This window comes from Saccostrea echinata, unplaced genomic scaffold (assembly GCF_033153115.1).
Source record: "Saccostrea echinata isolate AGI-Se365-2 ecotype Australia unplaced genomic scaffold, CSIRO_AGI_Sech_v1 ptg000042l, whole genome shotgun sequence".
In the NCBI taxonomy this organism is placed as follows: Eukaryota; Metazoa; Mollusca; class Bivalvia; order Ostreida; family Ostreidae; genus Saccostrea; species Saccostrea echinata.
Window position 1 is genome coordinate 6,025,001 of NW_026889791.1, and position 18,082 is coordinate 6,043,082.

General features: G+C 33.7%; 1 protein-coding gene and 1 pseudogene across 1 annotated transcript in view; one reads left to right on the forward strand and one right to left on the reverse strand.

Moving 5' to 3' along the window:
* LOC133200991 (E3 ubiquitin-protein transferase MAEA-like) overlaps positions 1-18,082 on the forward strand; it is a 199,305-nt gene that overhangs the window by 65,402 nt on the left and 115,821 nt on the right. The window lies entirely within an intron of this gene.
* On the reverse strand, positions 14,858-16,104 carry LOC133200996 (uncharacterized; annotated as a pseudogene).

Consider the following 18,082-nt stretch of genomic DNA (forward strand, 5'->3'; position numbering starts at 1 on the left):
TCTTGTTCTGATTGCAATAAATCTTGCCACAAAAACAGACTAAACCAAGGATCATTATTCTATTTATTGCTGTTGCAAAGTTTCAAGTCCAAGTGCTACTCTTATCTTCCTTTATAAGTACAACCAGTAGAGCTACAGTCTCATCAGAGACTTCTGGTTCATGAAGCTCTAACGTGCTTCGTGAAATACGCCTACGTGACAAGTCTGTGTGATTTACACACCAATAACTCACACAAAACTTAAAAACATTCCTTAACTGAAATCAAAAACCGGTGAACAGATTCATTTGTCATAGTATGTTGTGCTTGTGCAATTAAATCTTTTTCCCCTTGAAAAAGGGTATGAGCCTTCATTTGAGCAAACTTATAAATCCCCTTCACCCAAAGATACTTTGAGGAAATTTTATTTAAATTTGCCCAGAAGTTGTTAAGAAGATGAAATTGTAAAAAAAAAAAAAAAAAATAAGGTGAAAACAACAACAATGAAAGACAATGGAATATGAAGATAACGAGCAGTATGCAATCTCGAAAGTCCAATGGAACAATACAAATTTGAAGCAGCGCAAACACGGACCTCAAAATTTAGAGGTGGGATCAGGTGCCATGGAGGAGTGAGCATCCCCTGCCAACCAGTCACACCCGTTGTGTGTTCCTTGTCATGATCTGGTAATAACAGAGAAATCCGTCGACAGTTCAGTGTATAAATAATGGCCTAACAATTAGTATGAAAAATGTCAGTCAGCATTTGAGTCGGTGATAGGTTGTATGTGCTTACAAGGTCATTGTATCGACCGTAAAACTTGTGAAAAGATGACTTCAAACGAGACTGTTGATATCCTTGTTTCATCAACTTGATTGTCAATAGCTTGCCTCGTTTTAGAAATTGTTCATACGTAGAGCATGCTCTTGCGTATCGAATCAACTGAGAGAAATAAATCCCATATGCAGGTGATAAGGGTATATTGCTACATAAGTAAGGGAAGCTGACGATTGAAAAGTTGAAGTCATCACGTTTATCATAAAGCTTTGTTGTTAGGTTACCATTAATGTCTTTTTCTAGTAAAATATCTAAATATGAAACAGATATGTCAGAATCTGTGGTATCTTTTATTTCAAGCTCACTAGGATATATCGAGTCGACATATGAATGAAAGTATCTATTGTTAATTAATAAAACGTTTTCGATATATCAAAATGTCGAGTTGAAAGCCACAGTAAGTGTTTTCTTCTCATGTAGAAGTTTCTGAATAAAGTCTGCTTCATATGAATACAGAAATAGGTCTGCTAATAAGGGAACGTGATTGGTTCCCATGCGAATTCAAACAGATTGTTGGAAGACCTGATCTCCTAAAAAACTACATAGATATTGTCAATCAGAAACTCAAGCATCTTTTTAATATCAACTTTAGTGTACTTGTGTGTACAATCAGAGTGCTTTTTAACAAAATAATTCTGTAAATGACCAATGACAAGGTAAGTATGTTTATGGACAACTTTGGCTCAGGTGAGCTAAAAGGGGGGGAGTAGGGATGACCCTTGGGCACTTGCCCAACATAATACTCAGTGCATCTTAACAGAATGGAAAATATACACTCCCACCCACAGACAATATAAGCTTTCAAAATGATATTTTAATGGATTTTATTGGGAACTTTTATTACGTTGCCCTTGTTATTATGATATTTTACTGTGACAAAATGGGCCCCTCATCCAAGCATACCCTGGATGTGATGGATGAGGGACATTCTTGGAGTACAGCCTGAGGCTGAACAGTATCAAAATAATAGCATATTTCTAGACCAATAACATGCAGGCTCACTATTCAAAAAAATTAAAACCCATGTGACATCACCAGTATAAATACCTACCGCCATGCTTCAATCACTCATAATCTAAAGCAAAGAACTCAACCCACAATATGCCTTATATGGCCTAGCAAATATGAAAAAATTAAAGAGGGTTTTAGAATAAATGTTTTTGGTAATTTGCACCCTAGAACATTGACACATTTCACACGTGTAACAATTCCGTCGAAACCGGATGTTAATGATGTCAAACTAAATTCTAAACCTCACCATGGTCAAGGTTTTCCGGGAAAATGCCGAAAATTGCACAGTTAATCATGATTTACACATAGGGCACATTCGTTACGGCAAAATATTAAAACAGAAAACTAACAATCACTATTCGAGAAATGTTTTCCAATGAAAATATTTACCCGTAACGAGTGTGCTCATGTTGAAAAAAAGAAAAAAATCTGTGCATGTGAAAGAACTATCATGGCCACAAACTATCATATACATGTACTTCCTCGTGTTTTACACAAAATTAAAGCATCCATTCAAGAGGGGTATTATATTTATTGGGTAAGTGGACAACACACTTCTATCCCACATGTAAAAAAAAATTGTTATATGATGTGCCGATAGGCACATCTGATGATAAGAACATGTAATGGTTTCTAAAATGCGATAGAAAATGTCGATTTTTCGACAGATTTTTTTTTCAAAGACAAGGCCACAGGCAAGAACAATTGTCATACTTACAATCTGTATAAATACCACAAATACAAATGTACATGCCCATTATTATCGTTGGTCCTGCTTGTGGCAAATACGAAATTTGACTTTTTATCAGTTTTTTTTGATGCCTTCAAGAATCAATAATTGTTGATAATCAATCCTTAATGGATCCTTCATATTACACTGAAGATCCATAGATAACACACAAGGTGATAGAGAAGCGCTCGATTGTTTGTTTCATGTGCAGACGATAAAGTGGAAAAGAATCTATAAATTACATTTTCTGAAATCGAAATTGGAAAAAAAAACTTATATTATGATCATGTATGCTGTATGTGACGTTACTCATTATATACGTCATTTGTGACGTCATAAAAGATGTAGTCATTGTGGTTTTGCTAAAGAACTGGGTACGTTAAGTATAACAGAGCGGCCCTGTCTCCAAATTTGATTTCAGTTTTTTACAGACATGCCTACGATGTGTCCTTTCAAAATCATTTAATTTTTTTTAATTATCACAAACCGTTTTTCCATCAGAGGTCTCGAAAAATGGGGAGTTTTCTTTAGAAATTACAAATTTTGACATGATAACGTCATCACAGCGTTACTTTAACCTGCCTTATGTTCCAGAAAACAATTTTGAACTTCTATTTCAATCAGTATTAAAAAGAAAATTGGAACATCCCATATATAGTTGTCAAAATTGGATTTTTGGCGATGAAAAAAGCCATCAACATCACTCCCCTTTTCCATTCCAACAAATGGCAGCTCTATTAATTTCGTATTTTCTTCTTTTTTTTTTTTTTTTTGATAAACGTATAAATTACTCACTACTACAGGGTTACGAGGTGTCTTAAACTGCGTTAAAAAAATTTTTCTCTGATGTTAGGATTTCTTTTATAGATCATTATTTATTCATTCCAGTGGATCCACTTTACTGCATGGTTCATGTAAAATACCCTAGCCAGGAACAATCCCCAGTATACTTACACACAATCACTTTCTATGTTAAAACCACAAAAGGAGACCAGTTATGAGAGTCCTGATTGATGAGGCCATTCCAAGTTTTTTCTTTGTTTAGCGTCCATCTTAACCTATCTTCCTATACGAGAAAACACACAAACCAAAAGGGGGAAAACGCAGCATTTTCAGAACAGTTATAGAATTCCTAATTATCATTTGAGACCTCTCCTTGCCATAAAACTTAGTTAAACTACTAGTTTATTGAAATAAAAAAAATTAATACACCACTTAAAAAAGAGAGATGTCAATCCCAAAAGAGTAAAATGCATTTTAGAGATTCGTATTTGTTGATTTTAATTTGAGTTAACTTTGTGTTTGCGTTTCAAAGCGTTGTATTTATCAATTTTAATTTGTGTTTGTTTTTAATTTCATAACCTCAAAACCAATTCGTCCGCGTACACTGCACATAAAAAAAAACTTGGAATGGCCTTATCATAACTTGCGTTACAGACCTTGAAAAATTTTGCTTCAAATAAAAACTGTGAATCTCCGAAGGCTTAAAAAAGGGTGTGCGATTTGTTTAGATCAATTTTTCGATGAACAAAATATTTTATATAGCCAATGCTAATAATTTAATTTTAGAGACAAACACATTACTTTCCATGTACATACTCATTACTTGATTCACAAAATAGAAAATTATATGCCTAAATCTGTGTAGTGAATTTGACAGGAAATGCACATGAATTCTCGGGAAGGGATTCAGACGCCTGTAGTACACTCTAACGGGCATAATTCCCTAAAACTAAAAGCTATAAAAATAAGGATATAAAATTATATGTATGATTTGCATATAGAGTTTATCCGCGTCAGCTATGAAAATATGCGCATGTCGTCTTCAAAGCAATGCAGCATGAAACGGCAGACACTTGCATTAATATCGATCAGTAAAAGATCGATCAACGGTCACAGTCCAGTGGGGAGCCAAAGGAAATTGGAAAGGGATGTATTTAGTTTTAAATCAAATTCTTGATATAATTTTTTTATTGGTACTCATTACAGTACATGTATAATTTGATTATCAGTAAGCCTCCCCCCCCCCCCCCCCCCCCCTTCTATTTACATGAGACAAAATACAAATAATTGAAATGCAGAATAACAGAACACTCACATAGAAGAATCAAAATTCACTTTCACAACCCTTTTTATAAGCTACATAGAGATTTTATTTCTAGTTCAGTTACAGGGATTTTTTACCCTTTGATTCCAGGGGCTGGGGCCGTCAAGATTGGGAAAAATAGCGATATTTGGTTGAAATTGGGAAAAATATCTTCATATAAATAAATAGGAAAAAAGAAGCAAAAGTCAAATATTTAATCATTTTTCTTATTTTTTATAGCATGAAGCTGGCTTAAACCAGCTTTAGTGATATGAAATAATACTAGCCGCTGTTGAAGTTCAAAAGCTTAAAAATGGCAAAGCCGCAGGGTATGATAACATTGTAAATGAATTGTCATCTTTTTTACCTTTCTGTAAGAAGTTCTTTAAGATAAAATTTGAGATTGGGTTTGTTACAGATGATGGGTTAATCGGTATTGTTCGACCAATTTATAAGAATAAGAGCGATTCAACCCAGCCTGCCTGAAAATTACCGTCCTAGGCAAACTGGAGGGACTGACATGATGCACGATTATTTATTAAATAATGATCCCGACTTTAATTTTTAAACATCGATCCCGCTTTAAAAAGTATGCATACAAACATCCGTAGTATTTCGAATAACTTCTCAGAACTCCTCGGATGGCTCGTACATCGCACATGGAGAACATAAACACCTTTGTGTCATTATTTTATTTTGATAATTTACACCTTAATACTTTTTTTTCATATTGGGAATTTTTAGGTATAATTTTGGGAAAAACATACACTTTTCAGCATTGGGAATGGGGCCGAATTTCGGCCCCGGAGAGACCCTAAAAAAATCCCTGAGTTATCAAATTATACGAAATCTTATGTTATTTTGTTACTTGTGGGAACAATATGCAAAACACGTCACAGTGCTTCTTTATAGAGTTATCCTTGCCATTCCCGGATTATATCACTAGCTTGATTATGTTTCTTTTTCATGTACGTGTCTGATAAATTTTTAAAAAATCTTTAAAAATGTACCTAACAAACTGCTGACATGAATTGCAAGACAATACATCACATCATATACTAAGACAAAAACTGCATTAAAATAGATGAAGATTTTCTTTAGAACATGTTACACAGCCGTAGGTAAGATACATGCATTTGATAAATTATTATTTCGGTGACAATGATAATTTTATCACTTCCTTTGGATACATTAACTCTCTGGGGCATTTCCTTGTGCATTTGCCCTTGTAGTAACGATAAAATACTTTAATTTGTTTTTTTTTTTCTGGAACGGATTATCATCACAGACTGACGTTGAATCTTTAAAATTTAGCGATAATGTGCACCGCCGTTTTCACAGAGGTGATATTGGACAGGACACTCCTCCAGCCCCGATAAACATCTATTGGAATACTAAACATATTTCCTATAAAATATATTACTATTATTTTATGGATAATCGGGATAAAATCCTTTTAAAAATACTCGCTTACTTCAAGATTAACGATAGTGTACATGTAGTTAATATGTACATTCGATTTTTATACAGATAAATATCTATAGAGTAATCTTTTTTTTCCCTTTTTTTTCATTTCAAGACTTGGAATGCATTAAAATGTTTTAGGAATACAATTTCTGGAAAAAAAAATAACGAGTTAAACCATCGATTATGCAGCGGAAAGGAGGTGTCTTGTCCACAAGTAATGCAAGATCGTGATTGTATTTCTTACAGAACTGCATGGGAACAGATAATCTTTATTTATAGACAATAAAAAAGGTTGATTGTATCATGTTTCACTTAAATTTTCATAGAAAATACCGAAAGCGTACACCACTGTATACGTTTTTTAAGCCTTATAAACTTGGTCAACATAATTATCTAAAATTCCTTGTAAATTATAAATTAAACCCAATTTTACTTGAAAACACTGATGTCAATATTCCGATCAGCATGATAAATGTATATATAATTAATAAGTGTAAATACATGAAAGAACTTTTCCATTCCCAGCTGCTGACCTTCAGTAAGTAATTGTAGGCCGGCAATGGCAGATTTAGAAGTATTTTGTCATATATAAAACACTTCCTGATAATGCGATAAAACACTAGAATCCTATCTGACATAATCAATTTTGTCGAATAAAAATCTGCAACAATACAGTGACAAGGATAACAAGTTTTGAAAAGAAATCTTCAAATGGTGACTGCTATACATGTAAGCCAAGCTTCCAATCCCCCCCCCCCCCCCCCATTGTCTTTTGACATTCATGAACCCCAGTCATATATAAATTGAAAACGAATAAAACATGCTTAAAAAAGCTGATGATTTTCAATGAAAATGTTAAAAATGTTAAATACAATCTTTTCTTGAAGTCAAATAAAGTCAGTGTCCACTATGAAAGAGACGCGCGTTTTAATTGGAGGTACATTGTACATGTAGGATTGATTGTGTGAACCATCCCAACTTATGTCATTAAATTACTTTTTCACGCTGTAAATATTGATTGAATAGTTATCATAGTTGCGAAGACTGAAGAAATTGTTTCAAGTACATATTTTCAACATGATTGCTCATTATGACGTCATTTTTTCAGTGCATTGCGTCACTAATTTACATGTAATGTCCCATAGTAAATTTCACTGAGAAAGGTTCATATGGCTTTCATTTGCATAAATGTATTAAATTAATTTTTTTTTCAAATGCAGAATTGAATTTAATTAAGAAATAATGTATCATTTTTAAACATCTATCGGGATGTAAATACGGGTTGGTCACGAGATCAAATGGTGGTAAATTTGATCTCGTACCAACCCGTATTTATATCCCGATAGATGTTTAAAAATGATACATTATTACTTATATTTACATTTATGACTTATTCCTATTTTATATTTTCCCGATTATAATCTTTTAACGCGTGAAATGTTTTATTTTTCAAACTCAACGGCATGTATTTGATCCACTGATTGCACGTCGACCCTTTATGACGTCACTGAGAAATTACGTCAAATGTTTATGACGCAAGGAACCCGTGTTTATACGGATATAGATACGCGTTGCTTTTAATAGGGTTATATAAAAGAAAATATTGCAAATGTAAATATAAGACAATAAAAAAATAATGAAGCCTTCAGATATAGAATTAAACAATTAAATTCTTTAAAAGTATAGATTTTATTGTGGAGAAAAGGTGACGTCTATCCAAAAATGCAGCATTTTTTACTTCAATTTTTTGGAAAAGTGGATGTGGCCGCACTTTTGTAAGGTTATTTTTTCTCTTTAATATTAAAAATTGTAGTGTATTTGTTCTTTCTGCAAAGTTTTGCATACATACTCAGATGCGGCCATATCGAAATATAGACTTGAAGAGGAGGAAACCTCCAAAATAGGGGAATTCCGGAATATTAGACCGGTTTTGAACGTTATCTAAATGATAGGGCACGTGAGTTGATAAAAATTTATTCCTATTTCACACACAGGGAAACCTTAACAGTTAATTGATACAATTGCTTGAATATAATCATGCGTTTAATTTTTGCCGATTTTACAGGGCCGTAAATCGGTCTTAACGTACCCAGCTCTTTAAAAAGTTTTCTAATTCTTTTATGGACCTAGCTTGCTGTTGTTTTGTTAAATGTATTGATTAGAAAGAGGGAAAAAATATCTTTAAAATAAATCATTACAAATTTTAACATTGAGATTTTCTGTAAACTGGATCCAAAATAGAACTCATATGCGTGTGCGTAAAACGCACATGTCTTTGACGAATCCCCATGTGGAAACAAACATACAAAATTTGTATAAACATGTAGTCACAATCAATCTTTATTTTTGCACCTACATGCCAATCAAATAATTCTTATGCACATGCATATAAAAGCGTGAAAAGTAATTTTCATCCTTTTTAAAAGGAAGGATAGTCTGGTTTCTGACTAAATAAAATATTCAAAGTATATTTGCTCGTAAATCTTTTATTTACGTCGACAGAATTTGTTTTGATACACGTATTTTCGTTTATGCGACATACTTCAAATGTGTTTCCAGAAGCAAAATGCATATTTTAAATATATGTCCCTATGGAAATTACTAAAAATATTCAAGTATACGGGGCATCGTTTTTTAAAGAGGTGGGGGTGGGTGTCATCAAGAAAAAGAATGAGATGACGAGCAAAAAAAAAATGTCATACACTTTGACAAGAAAGAAGAAAAGGGGAATTGATACATGTATGTTTCAAAAAATTCATAATTATTCAATTGTCAATAACGAGTAAAATCTGTAGATCTATGGTAATTACCAGTCTTATGTATAAATTGTTCTTGTCAAGTTTTCTTGACCAGTACAACCCTTGTTACAAATAACTGTACACTGATTAACATTTAAACACAATATACATGGCCGTAGGAAGTTCGGAACCGGGGGAGCATGCCCCCCCCCCCCCCCCAATATATAGATTACTATAGAAAACCTAGCAACTATATTGTCATATACAAATTTTAATTGAAAAATTCAAATTTTTGTAGAGGACAGACTATCACGATGAAAATTTTACTGTTATAAGAGATTTCTCTAGTTTCTAAAATTAAGTTACTGTTTTATGTTTTTGGAACAACTCTCTCTAAATTCGTGAGCTTTTCAAATTATTTTCTTTATTGAATTTACGACTCTTAATCTTTATTGAATTAAAACATTGGTGATTTCAGGTAATCCAAGCTAGTTGGGTTTAACACCTGTCATCGTTTGATATTGCTAAATTATCTTCAGGCAAAATAACATCAAAAGGACGATAATCTGGCCCTCAGTTATTTTAAGGGTTTACTCAAATGTCGAAATCTTATCTATTCATTTCCAAATGTAATTTTTACACATGTCACACCATAATTGTTATATATACTGTTGAATTTGTTTTAGATGATCAGTCGGAATCGGACAGGTGTCCCGAGTACACTGACCTGTATCAAAATTTGTTAGTTTCATATTAAAAGTTAAAACGCTGGTTGGAGTTTGTCTCAAATCTGTTTAATAAGACTCATAGATAGAAAGGAACGCAAATCTTGGCTGACAGAATCCGTGAGCGGCATCATCAGGGAACTCAAAAAGAAGTTCTTCAAGCGAGAAATAAGACGTTCATAGTTTCTACATGGTCTTAAATTAGCACAAATTTTTTTAATTTCTCGCCCAATGTCTGATGACTTTTTTTTTTGCTCTTCAAGGAAATTTTGGTAGTTGATAGTGCCCCCCCCCCCCCCAGAAATGAAAATGTATGGCTGTGCCCCCCCCCCCCCCCAACTGAAATTGCTTCCTACAGGCTTGATATACATAGGATGGCTTAATTTTCAGGCACGTAGTATTCGAAAGGGGGCATTTTTCTTAGAAGAGTCTTTCATTCGAAATCCTATTTTTTATTTATTTATTTGTTTATTTTTTTGGCAGTATGATTGAGGCATTTCAGTAAAATAAAAAAGATATAAGAGTCAACTATGGGTCCGTGGATTTTTTCAAAGGGGGTTGGAAGGTGTGGGGGAACTATACCCACTCCAAAAAAATCAGACTTAAATTTTTTTGACAAGGGAAAAACAGTTTCAATGCGAAAAACCTTTGGGGGGGGGGGGGGGGGGGGTAGTTGGACACTTCCCATTAGCAAGCAGTCTTTATATACACGTTTCTTCTGACCAAATGCAGATCCTTTGGGGTGGGGTGGGAATAGGGGAGGGGTGGCAAGTTAATTTTTTTCTTACTTTACATTAATTACTCTGAAATCTTAACTCCCACTGGATCCACTACCAAGATTGGTTGTTTCTCACCACACAATGAGAAGGGGTGGGGGTGGGGGTTTACTTTGCTTGACATTAAATCATAAGTGCATTACATATGCATGCAATTTTATCAGCATTAATTTGAAGTATTGATTTGAAGTACTGGATTTATTTAAAGCTACAATTCATGACTATATGATTAACTAGGCACTGGAGAGATTCTGTGTTTGTCAACTCAAATGTATAGTCAGTGCAATGTAGAATATGTACAAGACAACCCCTGAAATATGTTCCTGAACACATGTCTGCAAGTTACTTACAGCTTTTTTTGCTGCAACGAAATAGAAGTTAGTGTGTGTGTTTGTGTTTTATATTACATCTCCCCATCCCACCTTACATCTGCCACTGTTCACCACAGAAATATTCCCTATAACAGGAACAATAGAGATTGCTCTTCTCTTATTCTGCCTGTAGTAGGGCCTTGTTCATGTAAAATCAATCTTGCGCCGAGTAAGTAAAATGTTCTTGCCTGTACATGTATTTCAATTTGACGTGTATATTTATAAGATTTGGTTTACGTACATTGTATGCAGCACTGCTCTATTTGTACACATAAAAATCATAACGTGAAAATGAAATAGAAAGTAGTGAATGTTACAGTAACATATAAGAAAGCATATTAAATTAATTATATTTATAGATCTATCGATAATGATATGTTTTGAGAAAAAAAAAAGGAACATCACTTATCTCTACAACCCGGCACGAATCACCAATTTATTTTTTTTAAATAAATACACTATCCGTGAGGTTGAGTTGCGGCCGAATCTCCCGCACGCGTTAGCAATATAGATAAGAATTTATCTAAATGTCACATGTACTCTCTTTGTATAAAAACATTCAAAATGAGTATAAGCACATTTCTGTCTTTATTAATTTTTTGCAGTAAAGATATATTTTGAACAACATATCAGGTAATATTTATTACATACTCTGTTTATTCTTAGGTGGGGAATTGACTGGTACATGTACATATGTATATAAAATGAACATCTTTATCTGCTTTTTAATATAATCATAAATTGATTATGATGTTGATAAGATAAATGTCTTTTCCCAATTATTTAATTTCAAGTCCTGTGTTCATATATCGGTACATTATAATCCGATAGTCATTTCTATCGCCTTTTGACGTGACGTGACGTTACATTACAAAAAATGACGTTCCTATTGCATTTTTCCATCAAAACACTGCCATACTGCAAGGTCTCCTTTTAAAAAAGTATAAAAGATATCAAAAAAAGAAAAACGGTTATGAAAAGCTAAAAGTCTACACTATCTATAATAAAAACCACGTTAATTTTTGGAATGAGGCCAGTTTTGATGGTTCGTGGATTTTGTCTTTATTGTCAATGCATAAAAAATAAAAAAGAGGCAGGTATAATTAAGTGATGTACTAATCCATGCACTTTCACATGGGTGGGAAAGTTGATACTCTTCAGCCTCAGGCTGTACTCCAAGAATGTCCCTTATCGATCTAATCCAGGGTATGCTTGGATGAGGGGCCCATTCTTTTCATACAGCCTTCGGCTTTCAGAGTATCAATAGCATGTTTAAAGAATTGACAATAAATTGAATCAAAGCATTTATTTGGAAAAATGATCATATCAACCGCAGTTTAATACACCATTCATATAAGAATTAGAATCATTATCTCGAATGTCTCTGAAATAAAATTTCCTGAAGTTCTTCAATGAGGACCAGTCTCCAGTCTTCAAAATATTCGCTAAGGAAACTCCACTTTTCAGAGCTGCAGGAGAGGATGCTGCATGAATCGAATGTGCCTTAAAAGTACTTATGTCTGTCACCAGTTTCACAGGTGCATGAAAGTCAGTCAATTTATCGGGTCTCAACAGCTCAGTTAGTTAGAGTGCTGGCACGTTACGCCAGAGGCCCTGGGTTCGAGTCCCGGTTGAGACTTGATTTTTCACCACCTGTGACATTTGGCGCCCAACGTACGAATACCCACTATTCCCTTGGAACATGCTTCACGCATTTCCTTAACTCATAGAATTCGAGGACAAATTTCTAGAAAGAGGGGGGAATATGTCACCGGGTTCACAGGTGCGTGAAAGTCAGTCAATATATCGGGTCTCAATAGCTCAGTTGGTTAGAGCGCTGGCATGGTATGCCAGAGGCCCTGGGTTCAAGTACCGGTTGAGACTTGATTTTTCACCATCTGTGACATGTCTATTCCTGCACTTTCCATAACGCACTTAATCCACCTAGCTATAGTACTTGTGGAAACTTTATCAAATGTCCTAAATGAGACAAGAAGTTGGTCACACTTTCGAAATTTACTTGTTCTTTTAATATACTCCTGTAGAGTACACACAACACAAAGTTTTTCATCCTTGTATCTATCAAGTGTAATAGAAAATGACATTCCTGGTCTAGATGTCTTAAGTAACGACATAAAATAAAAAAACAACTCTCTCTGAACTTAACTCCATATATTCCTAATATTCAAGTTCACAAGAGTTTGTGCCCTAGCTGCTGTTGTTAAAGCTAAAAGTGTACACAGCTTCCAGGTAAGTTGTTTCATATCTAATGAATTCAAAGGAAAAAGAGACTTTAAATATACATGTATAAGAATTTTAGTCACATCCCATGTAAACTCATATCTTGGTAAGTTTGGTCTTAAGTTAAACGAACCTTTCATAAATGTTGATAGTAATGGTGAATTTTTATTCCATTTTTGATTTAATAATGATAAAGTCTGCATAACAGCTTGTCTTTTGAAAATCCTTTATCTTCCAAGGTTTTCCAGTTAAAACTGCAGTGGCTAGGATAATTTCCTTGTTTAGAGGATGGTTTCTTTTTCCTTCTCTCAGAAGATCTGCATGTCTTGCCAATCTAACTGGAACAGAAACGAGCATCAATAATAAAAGAGGAAACCAAGTTTGAGATCACCACACAGGAAAAACCACAATTGCTCTTTTCACCTTATCTTCCTTGATCTTGTTGAAAATTCTTCCTAATAGATGAAAAGGTGGAAAAATATAGGGCATTAATCCTGTCCACAGAAATGAAAAAGCTTCAGTTCTCCATGCATTGGGACTAAAACACCAAGACACATATTTTCGAATTTTAAAATTGTTGTCCGATGCCAAAAGATCAACATCTGGACAAAAAAACTTTTTAACTATTCTATCAAAAATTTCTGATTTTAAACTTCATTCACCTGAAGTAGAAGTTTCCCTAGAATAATAGCTGCTACTTCATTTAATTTCCCTGGAAGATACTGACATGTTATCCATATATTTCTTGTACAACACCATTGCCAAATACCTTTTGCTAAAAAATCCATGTCCTCCCATATTATTTTTATAAGAAATGGCTGTTTTATTACCACATTTTATGCCAACATGAACATTTGTTTGATTTTTAAAGAAGTATTGTAAAGCCAAGAATATGGCCAATAATTCCAAATAATTGATGTGGAACTTTTTCTCTCTTTCTGACCTCTGCTAAAGTAATCCGTTCTAAAAACAGCACCCATTCCTTCACAAGAGGCACCAGATTCTATCCAAAAATCTATGGGCAGTAAACGAATAGGTTTACCATTTTTTATTTCAATATTCTCTATCCACCAAAGGATTTCATCTTTACTTTGAGTAGATAGATTTATACTTCCATCATAATTATTACCATTTTCATTCAGTGCCTTAACTTTGTCCCTTTCTAAAGATCTGTAATAAAGGGGTCCTATGGAAACTGCATTAAATGCATGTACAATGAGCCCTATGAAAGATGCCATCTCTCTTTTACTAATACAGTCTTCTTGCAATTAATTTTGAGCAGTACTTTTTATCCTATCTATTTTGTCCCTTGGTAAAAATATCATGAACTTTTTTGAATCAATTATCAACCCAAAAAAATAAATTACTTGACTTGGTTTTGTCTCAGTTTTCTCAAAGTTAACATGAAAACCTACTGAATGCAAAGTATCTATAATGAACTGAGTATTCTTCATACAAGAAATCAAACTTTGGTTCATAATTAAAGAATCGTCCAGATAATAAGAACATCTGATACCAATGGATCTGAAATAAGCATACACAAGTTTCAAAATCTTTGTGAAAATTCTGGGTGCTGAACGAAGTTTATCACGGGTCTGAGCTTTCCATTTTTCTTAGGGACAACAAAAATATTAAAAATAAATAAAGCTTCATTTTCCTCTATTTCTTCTATTGTACCTTTTCTAAGCAACTCATTAATCTCTTCATTTACAATCATAGCTTCTTGATCATTGAAAGAAATTTGAGATGGCTTTTTTGATTGGTGAGGTATTTCATCAAACACAATTTTGTAACCTTGGATTGTCTTCAGAACCCATGGATCCTTAAAGATCTTTTCCCATTGTGATACATGATATTTACCGGTAATTTGACCAACACTTACCATGTTTGTCTCATTCAGTATTTGCTCTCTCATCTCCCTCTTTTGTCTGACCTCAATTCTTAATCGTACATGTTTCTTCCCCCTAAAAAAGGGTGATTTGTTCCTCTACCTCTTCCATAATAATAGTTGTAAGGGAAATTCATTTTTCCCCTGCTGCCTAAATTATTGTAACTACCTCTAAACTTATCCCTTTTGTATCTGTCAAAATCTGACAATTCCTTGATTTTCTTTTGAATATCTGAACCAAATAACAATTCTGTTACAGGCTGTGAAGCATTACATATGTCTGAAAATTTGCTTGGTAAAACCTTTCTCAAAAGAAATCTTTTTTGAGACAACTGATAAACTGAGTTACACAACACAATAACTGACTGCTTAATCAAATTCCTAACTTCCTTCATGTTTTCATTTGATTTCGACATTTCAGCTATTTTGAGCAATGGAATAATCCCTGTTGCAATTGTTTTTTGGACAGATTGAAACCCAGAGTCCCTACTTTGAGCAGATTTTGGCATAATATTCCAAATACCTGTATTTACCTGAGGAGCTAGCAAATATGTACAATTGGCTGGTCTGGGATTACTTTCTATTATTTTCTCTGTTTCACCCTCCTTAGTACAGAGTATTGACCATGTTTGCTAACTTATCATCAACATTCTTTTCTTTTTTATCTGTTGAAAACCAGTCTGGAATATCCCAGTCATTGTCCACTTCTTTATCTTGTTTATGTGATTCTCTGTCATCCATGAAAAAATCAAAATCATTTTTTCCATTTACACTTGAGCCTTTATGCTCATTATTATTGACATCAAGATCAACACTTTCTTGTTCTAATTGATTCAGTTTTTCTTGTTGAAGGTTATATATGCATCAATGATATCATTTATTCCCATCATTTCTTTGAATTTGTCAACACTTTCAGTGTACATGTTCAACATAGCATTGGTAATATCATTACCAGAAATTTCAACCTTTTTATTTTTCTTCGCTTTTGTTAATTACTACCTGGCCCTTTACGTTTGTTACCTTTTTTACATGCTGAGGACGGCTTTGCTGTCGACGTTGAGGGTCCCTGTTCATTATCATTTTGTATTGCAGAACCTGCAGTTGCCCTTACTTCTAATGCTCTTATCTCGTTTATTTTAGAAACGAGTCTTTTCTCCACCTTTCTAATGTCCTCACTATCAAACCCCTCAAAAGACTCATTGCCCGAGTCTGCCATAATTGAGAGGACGTCAGATTTTCTGGCGAGGACATGCATACATGTAAATTTCACAACTGTTACAGAATTTGAAATTCAAGTGTACCATGTGAAAGCCCAGACCACGTCAGAGAAACAATAAAACACACTAAAAAATAAACATGTATGAAACACGTGAACATTGTGATAACATAATAATATACTGTATAAGATTTTTTGTTACAATGTAAAATCTCTAAAAGTTGAAATCACAATGAATGCTAAGATTTATACCTATTGTGGAAACAAATTGCAAAAAGAGCTATATGCAGTATATGCATATTTTTGTCTCCACAAGTCATAATTTGAAAATTTTTTGAAACCTGCTGAATTGTAAATATTGTATGAGAAATCTAAATTAACAAAAAATAATTTTGAAATAGATCATTGGCAATTTTTGTTTCAATGACATCACAAATTATTTGGATTTTGTGTTCTTTTTCAGAGAGAGGAAAAAATGGACAAAATTTGTTCAATTTTTACTATAAAATTTCTAGATCGCAGACCTGCTCTGGAACAATATTCACATTTTTTATTGATATTATCATTATATCAAAACATTGAGTCAGAACAGACCTTTGCTTGGTGACTTTTACTCAAAATATCAATGTAATATGCATCTTTTTCTGCAAAAATCATGGAAATTTTGAATTTACATCATTTTCTTGACATCATATTTTACATGCTGATGAAAATATTCAATGCTTTTAAGCCTGCAGATATCCCGATGTTATTGAACATACAGTTAAACTTCGTTATCTCGAAGTTGACGGGACCGTTGATGAACTTCGAGATATCCGGGGGTTCGACATATTATATATGTTATAATTCTAATGAACTTCAAATATACTTAGTGCAGTGAACATGCACTTAATAGTAGAAACATGTAAAATTCCTTCTTGTTTGAAATTCTGTTTACGATTTCTTTAATATACAATCATGTATTTAGCATTAAAAAGATTTTTACATCCTCTTTATAATTCACAAAATAAAAACTTTGTATAATATGCACAGAAGTATAATCCTTCTACCAACCCGGCAAGTCAACCGCTAGCATCGTTTCCCATGTATACATAACCGGATATCGTCTATGCATTGTAAATTTAAAATCGGTCGCTGTAGAATAACGCAAACGAAATATAAATACATTTTTTTTATTGGAAAAACATGTTCATACATGTATAATCAGTTAAAAGAAAATATTTTACCGTAATAAAATCAAATGCAAAAGAAGAAACACGCACTTTTGTCTAACTACAGAACAACGCTGAATCATAGGGCACTATAGCACAACTTCACTGCGACACACGCTCACATGATGGTGTGTACTGACGATTGAAAATTCTGCGCACTCATATAGGAAAAATAAATTCTTATTGCATTAAATTACAGAATTTTGTTTCACATTGATGTTTATAATTTTCGCTTTCATATGCATAAACTATGCAATAGCGCATATTACACATAACATTAAATAGCGATTTTCAAGATAAAGTACCCCAGCCACAAAACAATTAACGTGTCATCCATGCGTATGCATAAGACTAATACACACAACCTTTTGGCTTGCATAATTAAAATCAAGGTAAGCCATACATACACCTCGTATAATTATCGCGCTATTATCTATTGATCACAGGAACACAGGTAACCCGTGCGTGACAGACAGGTGGTTGTTATCAATAGAGCATTCAGTTTACCTAACGGACTTGATCATCAGAGCTGAAAATTATCCTGACTTCGAGATAACGCATGTGATTTTAATGAATGGGTACACAATTTTACTTCAAGATAACCGGGGTATTCGACATTACCGTGTTCGACATAGAGGGGTTAATTTTAATCATTTATAAAGCAAATTTCGTCGGGACCGCGGTCTTACTTCGACATATCCGGGGTATTCGAGATATCCGTGTTCGAGATTTCGAAGTTTAGCTGTAATTATGTATTTCTCCATCAAAGTTTGATTTAAGGGGCAAAACTTGGTCATTACGAGGGA